At 42.0% G+C, this 8,618-nt stretch overlaps 1 long non-coding RNA gene across 1 annotated transcript; it reads right to left on the bottom strand.

Moving 5' to 3' along the window:
- Nucleotides 1–7,339: 7,339 nt before the first annotated feature.
- Nucleotides 7,340–8,088, bottom strand: LOC109183654. The gene is made up of 3 exons (XR_002054590.1): nucleotides 8,025–8,088; nucleotides 7,595–7,690; nucleotides 7,340–7,385 (listed from the first exon to the last, which is right to left on the bottom strand). It is a non-coding gene; the product is annotated as an uncharacterized LOC109183654 (long non-coding RNA).
- Nucleotides 8,089–8,618: the final 530 nt, after the last annotated feature.

Consider the following 8,618-nt stretch of genomic DNA (forward strand, 5'->3'; position numbering starts at 1 on the left):
CGATACGGGGCAGGGTGCTGCGGGGCCGTGTCAGAGCTATATGCGCTGACCTCATGTATGGCATGCGATTGGTCCTGTGGCGCCATCAAAGTGTGCTATGTGATGAGATATGGATGGTTTGGTGTTACGAATGTTATGAAAGCGTGACCATAGGATACATTCTAGTAAACCGTATATGCTTGGTTATGACTATTGGCTGTGCTTATCTCTATCTATCAAGTCTGTTCCCTATGCTTGTGAATTGTATGACTGTTGACTGTGCTTATCCCTATCTGTTGAGTCTATTCCCGGTTTAAAAGCTAGAGTCTCTTAGGATATATCTTCATGCATCAAAATGGTTTTTCTTATATCTATATGTATGCCTATATGTATTGTATTTCAACGCGTTGGAGTAGGTTACCAGCATCTCTCGCTGAACAGATATATTTGGCTTTCAGGCACAGAGAAGTAGACACTGGAGCGCGCTAGAGATTTGGAGCATAGAGTAGATAGTTTTCCCTTTCGGCCTGCGTGCCATGCTTATGTATTTACTGTATCGAGGATATTAGTTAGTTAGCCTGTGCACCTGGGTTCTCTAGCCTAGGTGTGGCATAGCACCCCGTACTCCATTATATTATGTTTTGGGATTTAATGAGAAATTACCTTCTTTATATAAGTTTCAAAAGTTTTAAAATTTCTGGGTGTTACAACATCCCAAACCACAAAGGTTAACCACACGCAAAGGATAAAGACTCACCCAACGGCAACACATGCCAAAACAACACAAGCCTCCGTGACTACACACGTCACGAGAGAAGATCACACAACGCCGGCTTTACAAGCCCACGCAACATCACCCATCACGAATTGGAATGCCTTCCTTATGCCCTTTTCCAACCTTATGGCTACCCCCAACCATGTATCTTCTTTCCAACCATTACCTCCAGGACCCCTGTACTTCTTAGTCCAACCTTATTCTCCCGGGACCGTCGTCTCCCACCAACGACCACCAACGAAAACCACCAATCACGGAAACACATGCCCAGATAACACATGTTGTCCCCCAAAAACGTGGACCCATCACTCAGGCCACAACTCCATAATCACGTCACGACCACCACGAGGACCGCTGCAATACCTTGGTGACTAGTGTTCCATAACACTAATCGTGCAATCCAGGTAAAGCCACACACGCACCACAACTCAACAAGAGTCAAACAACGGATCACAACGAACGTATGAAACATACTCAATCAAGGAACGGGCCACAGCCCAACGACAACAACGATGAATAACACAAGTTATCATCAACCAATCGAAAGGTACAAACCACACACATGCTAGCATTTAGACAACAAACTGGAATGCTTATCAACGGGGAAACTCAAGATAGTTCCGACGAACACACAAGACACCTCTTTGTCCAACGAAACTGGAATGCTTATCAATGTTGAACACTTAGCACGATTCAAGATTCCAAAGTCCTACATGGATACCTACCATATAGTTCTAGACGTACGAAACATCAAGAAGACACTCAAATAGTTCCACAAAAGAACAACGAGAAGCCAAAAGACCAAATACCGAGTCAAATAAATCACGGGGAACAAATCCCGAACGAACACCACAGTGTTCCCCGCGGGCGGACCCACGGGTAGGCCCCTACCCGTGGTTCCGCCCACGGGTACACTACCCACAAGCCTCTGTACCTGTAAGTGGGCGGCGGGTAGGGCTCTTCCCGCCGTTCTGCCCGCGGGTACATACTCCTGGGCAAAATAATCCCTTCGGGGATTTTCTTCTCCAAACACAAATTCAAGACCAAAACATGGCAAATCTCACCAAACACAAAAAAAATGACTTGAACCATGGAAAATGCCAAGCAATGGCACAAAGGAACCCTAAATGCAAGCTCTAGATATGCATTATCACAAGACAAATGCATAAACCCTCACATTTCATAGCAAAAAACAAGTAGAATCCAAGAAATCACATATAGGTAAGCAAAATAGGTTTTGTAGAGCATGGGTTACCTCTTGAAGACCAAAAGACTTCACTTTACACCACAAAAAGCTCTCCACAAGGCCTACTTTCCAAACCCACTTCAAGATTAAACCAAAAGATCATAAAGATCCTACCTTTAAGAAAAAGACAACTAAGATTGAACCAAAAACACAAGATGAACTTAGATCTTACCCTCCTAGATGCACAAATAGGTGAAAGGTTGAATCTTGGAAGCAAATCTTGGAATCTTGACAAGGGTCTCAACTTGGCTTGGAGAATAAGCTACACTTTTTTTTTCTAGAGAGAAGGTAGAACTAATTTCTAAGAATTGTAGGGAATGAAATGAAGAAGTCTTCTAGGTTAGGTTACAATACTAACTCTTGGTGAAAAGACAATGTAACACCCCAGATTTTCAAGACATTTAAAACTTATAATAAAGGTAGAATCTTATTAAATCCCAAGATATAAATACAAGCGTTCGGGGTGCTAAGCCACACCTGAGCTAGAGAACCCAAGTGCACAGGCTAACTAACTAATATCCTCAAAGCGTAAATACGTAAACGTGGCATGCAGGCCAAAAGGGAAACTATCTACTTCTAAGTTCTAGTGCACTCCAGTGACTTAATCTTCTGTGCCTGAAAGCCAAATATATCTGTTCAGCGAGAGATGCTGGTAACCCACTCCAACGCGTTGAAATACAATACATATAGAGATATATATAGATATACGAAAACCATTTTGAGCATGAAGATATATCCTACGAACTCTAGCTTTAAAAACTGGGAATGACTCGACAGATAAGGCCAGACGCAAGCAACAGTTATAACGAGCATATGCAGTTCACAACAAATAAGGCAAAGCATAATCAATGATCATAACCCAACATGAAAAATCCCCAATATAAATCCCATAGTCACATCCCCCAAGACACTCGTAATCACAACTCGTCCATGTCACAGCACATAACACACTTTGTTGGCGCCACAGGACCAATCGCATGCCCATACATGAGGGTCAGCGCACATAGCTCTGACACGGCCCCGCAGCACCCTGCCCCGTATCGCAACACGGAGGGGTCGATCGCAACTGACCGATGAACCGCAGCTCATCATAGTGTTTGATCGCAACCAAACAGTGGACCGCAGCCCAAGAGAATGTCATATGACCGCAGCCAGGAAAAAGGACGAACCGCAGCTCGTATAGAAACGTTTGATCGCAACCAAACGGTGGACCGCAGCCCAAGAGTATCAATCTGACCGCAGCCAGCTTCTGAACCGCAGCTCAGGATAACCAATCCGATCGCAACCGAATTGGGGTAACACACACACATAACACATAGCAAGCACATGCAACCCACATTACACATTGGGAAGGGGGAGAAAGCGTATAACAAAACCTATGCGTGATCCATCACTTACTAAGAATAGTCCTAAGGGGTTCATACTTCTTCCACCTAGGTCAACGGTATACCAATTCAACTAGCATGCAATATAATAGACTCATAAACCTACGAACGGTACCCGAAACATCAAACTAGACATAGGCACGATAAACGGAGTCCGTTGGGACACCACGGGGAACGGGGGAACATCAAACGGGGAAGCCGGGAACCCGGGTGGGATGAATTTCCAGTGGGTAGCTGGTGGGTGGGGGCCACCCGCCGGCTGCCCGCCGGATAATACTGTTCCGGGCAGCGGGTCGCCGGCGGGCAGCTGCCCGCCCGCCGGCCACCCGCTGCCGGGCGGTGTTTCACGGCCGTGGGTAGGTGGCGGGTCCCCTACCCCCCACTGACTCTTTTCACACACTTTACGCCCCGGGAACCGTTGTGGAACACGAAACCATGCTTAGACACTTTACAACGCAATTAATGACAATACGTAGACAATTAACGAATCAAATACAAGAAATGAACGGCACATAACCTATCATGCTTTTCTAAATATAATCAACACCCAAACATGCGATTTCCCCACCCGATAATCCAAGAATAAGATCATACGATACAACCTAGGGTTCTAATCACTTTTATATCAACAAGAATACGGTTCGTCTTCTTATTGCGAGATTCAGTAAGAATAACACATAAACATCAAGAGCATCACATAATTATCAAGAACAACACATAATCATCAAGAACTCCATATAATTACCAAGAACACCATAATTATCAAGAATCTCCCAATATCAAGATTATCAAGATCCCTCATGGGATCATCACATCAAACATCAATAATAGTCATTATATCTCGCCAATACACAATAATATGGGGGAAACCCTAAGGGGGAATTATAACTATGAAAATAGGTTTTGTTGAGACATGGGTTACCTCTTAGCCTTAATTAATTCCTTGGCTATGAAGGGTCTTTCTTTAAGCTTTCTTGCTTTCTTGATTTCTTCTAAGGGGATTCTTGGAGCACTTTGGGGTGGTGGAACGTTTATTGTGGTGGGGGGTTCTAGGTGCCTCTTAAGTCCCCTATTTATATATTTAGGAGTCCTGGTTAGGAACTAATATTATAGGCTTGCTAATTCTATTCCTTTTGGAACTAAGGATTGGGTTTAGGGATAAGGGTCCATGGTCCATAGTGGACCATATTAATTAATTAAAGGGAATCCTAATCGTAGTCTGAATAGTAAAAGGCCTACTTCCTTTATTCCTAATAGATAACTAGGTCTAGGATTCCCAATTAGAATCTGAATAGTAAAGGGTTTACTTTCTTTATTCCTAATAGGCTTAGGACTCTAATTTAGGCAAGGGTCCACGGTTCATGGTGGACCTTTGTTAATTAATTAAAGGAAACCTAACCGAATTAAATCATATTTAATTATTATTAACGGGATTAATTTAATAATTAATCCGGGATTGAAGGCCGTAACACGGGGTGTTACAGACAAGGATACCCTTACTAACCCTTAGAAAGTGTAAGGAACAAGGGAACTCCCCTCAAAGCACAAGGTACAAGCACAACTTTAAGGTTGACTAGTCAAATTCTAGTCCTTGAGTATTAAAAATCAGGATTTTAGGAATTAATTCCTCAAATAAAATAGGATTAATTAATCATTTAATCCATGGATTGAATGTGGATTTTTGGGGTGTCACATCCTCTCCCCCTTCAAAGAAGCTTCGTCCCCGAAGCTTGGGTACGACGAATTAAAAGCAAACGGTGAAAGCAAACGACATTGTGACAAGAAGTTCAAGAACAACTCTTTTGGTCAAAGATTCCAAAATAACTCACAAGGATTCCAAAGCAAAGAAGAAGGCATTTCAAATTTCAAGGATTGGCAAGAGGTCAACAACGGATAGATTGAGCATCAAGAACTCTAACGTCAACACAACCACCAATTTCTAGACCACAACCAAGACTACACTACTAATTCCAAACACCAACTTCCGAGCTAGCTAAACAGCACGGCAACAAGCAAAAACAAGCAAGCACACAAGGCACACGAGATGCAAAAATCGCGCCTAGGCGCCGATTAATCGGCGGCTAGGCGCTAGGCGCCATTGCGCCGCCGCGAGGAACGGCCTCCGCGGCCGGCCGCCTAGACCGCTTAACCGGCCGGTTCGGCGGTTTTTTTATTTTTTTATTTTTTTATTTTTTGAAAATGTCAGAAAAGTTTCGGAAGGCATAACTTTTGACTCGGTTGTCCGATTTGGACAAAATGCCGAAGGCGATTTGGTCCACTAATTTCTCAAAAAAATGCTTCTTTAGCTCTTAATTTTAGTTTTTTGTGTAATTAGATGGTTTAAACAATCTTTTGAACACTTTTACAACCACTTTCGTAAATAATTTCTAAGAAATAACTATAGAAACCTTATGTTTTATTACTAAATTTTAAAAATTTTAAATTTTAAATTTTATTTTTAATTAAAAAAAATAAAAAAAAATTAAAAAAAATTAAAAAATAAAAAATAAAAAATCGGCGCCTAGGCGCCGATTAATCGGCGCCTAGCGTGTTTTGCAACATTGCCACACAACAGACGAGGAAAACAAGGTACCTTCCACAAACAACTCAGGGTACCGCTCCCGCATAGATGACTCCAGCTCCCAAGTAGCTTCGTCAACCCCATGATGTGTCCACCAAACCTTCACCATCTTAACAGATTTCCTACGAGTGTCCCGAGTCTTGAAGTCCAAAACTCTGAGCGGCCTTTCTTCGTAAGACAAATCTTCATCTAACGGTATTACTTCTGGTGGTAAAACATGAGCCGGGTCGTGAACATATCTCTTGAGCTGCGATACGTGGAACACGTTATGCACCCTTTCCAACTCCATAGGCAACGCCAAACGGTAAGCCAAACTCCCAACCCTCTCCAGGATTTCATACGGGCCTATAAACCTAGGGCTCAACTTCCCTTTCTTTCCAAACCGTATTACTCCCCGGGTGGGAGATACTTTCAACCAAACCTTATCCCCAACGGAGAACTCCACTTGTCTTCTAGCCAAATCAGCATAAGACTTTTGTCGATTTTGAGCTGCTTTCATCCTTTCTTGGATCTGTTTAACTTTCCCGGATGTGTCAAGCAAATACTGAGGTCCCAGCACTATCGGATTGACAAGATCCTCCCAACAAAGCGGACTGCCACACTTCTGTCCATAGAGAGCTTCATAGGGTGCCATGCAAATGCTCGAATGATAACTGTTGTTGTAAGAAAACTCGATCAAATCCAAATGGTCCTCCCAACACTAGTACAAAAAAAGCTTTTAGAGTCACCCATAAAACACTTTCCGAGTCACCTATACAGGTGACTCGGATCTTGGAGACTGTGATTCTCCTCCGCTTTCCGAGTCACCCGTAAAGGGTGACTCGAAAAGCGGAAAATGATTTTTTTAAATATTTTAATATGGACTTTCCGAGGCACCTGCTCCGCTGCAGGTCCCTCGGATAGTCCTTTTTTATTATTTTATTAATTTGTTTCCGAGACACCCACTTACAAGTGGGTGCCTCGGAAAGTTACGATTTAAATATATATATATATATATATATATATATATATATATAAAAGCCATACACCTTGGGGTACACAATAGAGCCAAAAATTCTCGCTCAATTAAAACAACAAAATTTTGGTAGCATTAAACAACAGTAAGAAATATCTGAGTTAAGAAAATAATTAAGAATGATAGATTTTTGGATTCCCGATCTACAACCTTTGGTTATCCGATTTCCTATAATTTATAGCACACATCAACCTACTCCTAATGGATACTTCAGAGCATAGACAGATGCTCCAGCCTTCGACTTGGCTTGAGCTGATTTTGTTGATCGCTCCTTTGTTTTTTCATCTGACAGCAATAACTGCAGCAGAAAAATAAGTTACCAATACGCTCTTTACTGATGAAAGAATCGTAGAAAATCCCCATCTGCGGCCGTATAAAATCTATGGAGTTCTTCTTCATTGATTCTGCACAAACATTATTATGTCAAGTTCCACTGCAAGAGGAGAAGCCAATAATTCTGCAATATGCCATGATTAAAATGTGTGGAAAAGTTATTAATATTGTTCCGTGCTGAAAGGATTTCAATGGGAGAGCCTGTTCACACAATCAATACCAAGAAAGTGTCAACTAAATTAAGAATTTCCAAAAGCATTTGGATTGATCTAAAAATAACCTATCTGTCAAAGTAATTCCCTGATTTTCCAGCTCTTTATAAAGCCGAGGTAGCCAATTGCCAGGAAGCACACTTTGCTGAGGATCATCCTCAACCCTGCACCAAGAAAGGTAAAGTTGAATTCAGATGTTAATCTACCAAAGGAGGAGGAAAAAAATATTTTAGATGTAGTACATCAATCTCAATGTAAACATTATACAGTAATCAAAGATACAACTATACAAGTAGGATATGTGTGTGTGCGTGTGTTTTTTAAAAACATCTAAGGGGGTTGGGGATCAGTCCTGTGACCTATCGTAAAGTCACAGGTCTATGCCACTCAACCACAGTTGGGATTTCTGGACAAGGAGAGAGAACTTGAATATGTTTGTCGATCACTAAGTATCAATGGTTGCAGCAATGGCATACCAGTAGTAAATTAGTTGGGTACCTCAGAGTGGTGGTAGACTGTGTAGAGGATAACTCAAGCACAAATTCTGAAACATCATGAGGATACATATGCCCCTGATTAACTTCACTACTTTCTGTGGTGGAATCGTTGCGCTCTGGATTATCAGACAATGCTGTGGCAATAGATAGCACCAGAGGAAGATAACAGCAGAGCTAACATTTGCTAGAGCATGTAGAATTGAAAAAAATAATCAAACACTATTATAACCAATGGTGTAATGAAATCTAGCAGTAGCAATTCATGATATTGAAAGGAACAACACTAAAATTTCTGTTAAAGAATTCATTTAGAAAGTATGCACTATTCTGAACATGGGTAAAAAGACTATATCAAATCTTTGAGCTTGCACCATCCTGCATGCCTTTAACCAACATTCCAAAAGGATTCCACCTCTGGATCCATTTAAATGGGGGATAACCAATGTTGAAAAAATTGCTAGGCGCCCTCTAGGCGCCTGGGGACCACCTAGGGCGCCTAGAGCGCCTACGCGGGCGCCTAGGCCGCCTAGGAGGCCGGGCGCCTAGGCGCGAATTTTGCAACTGTAACACCCCAGATTTTCAAGACATTTAAAAC

This window comes from Ipomoea nil, unplaced genomic scaffold, assembly GCF_001879475.1.
Source record: "Ipomoea nil cultivar Tokyo-kokei standard unplaced genomic scaffold, Asagao_1.1 scaffold1149, whole genome shotgun sequence".
NCBI classification, from domain to species: domain Eukaryota; kingdom Viridiplantae; phylum Streptophyta; class Magnoliopsida; order Solanales; family Convolvulaceae; genus Ipomoea; species Ipomoea nil.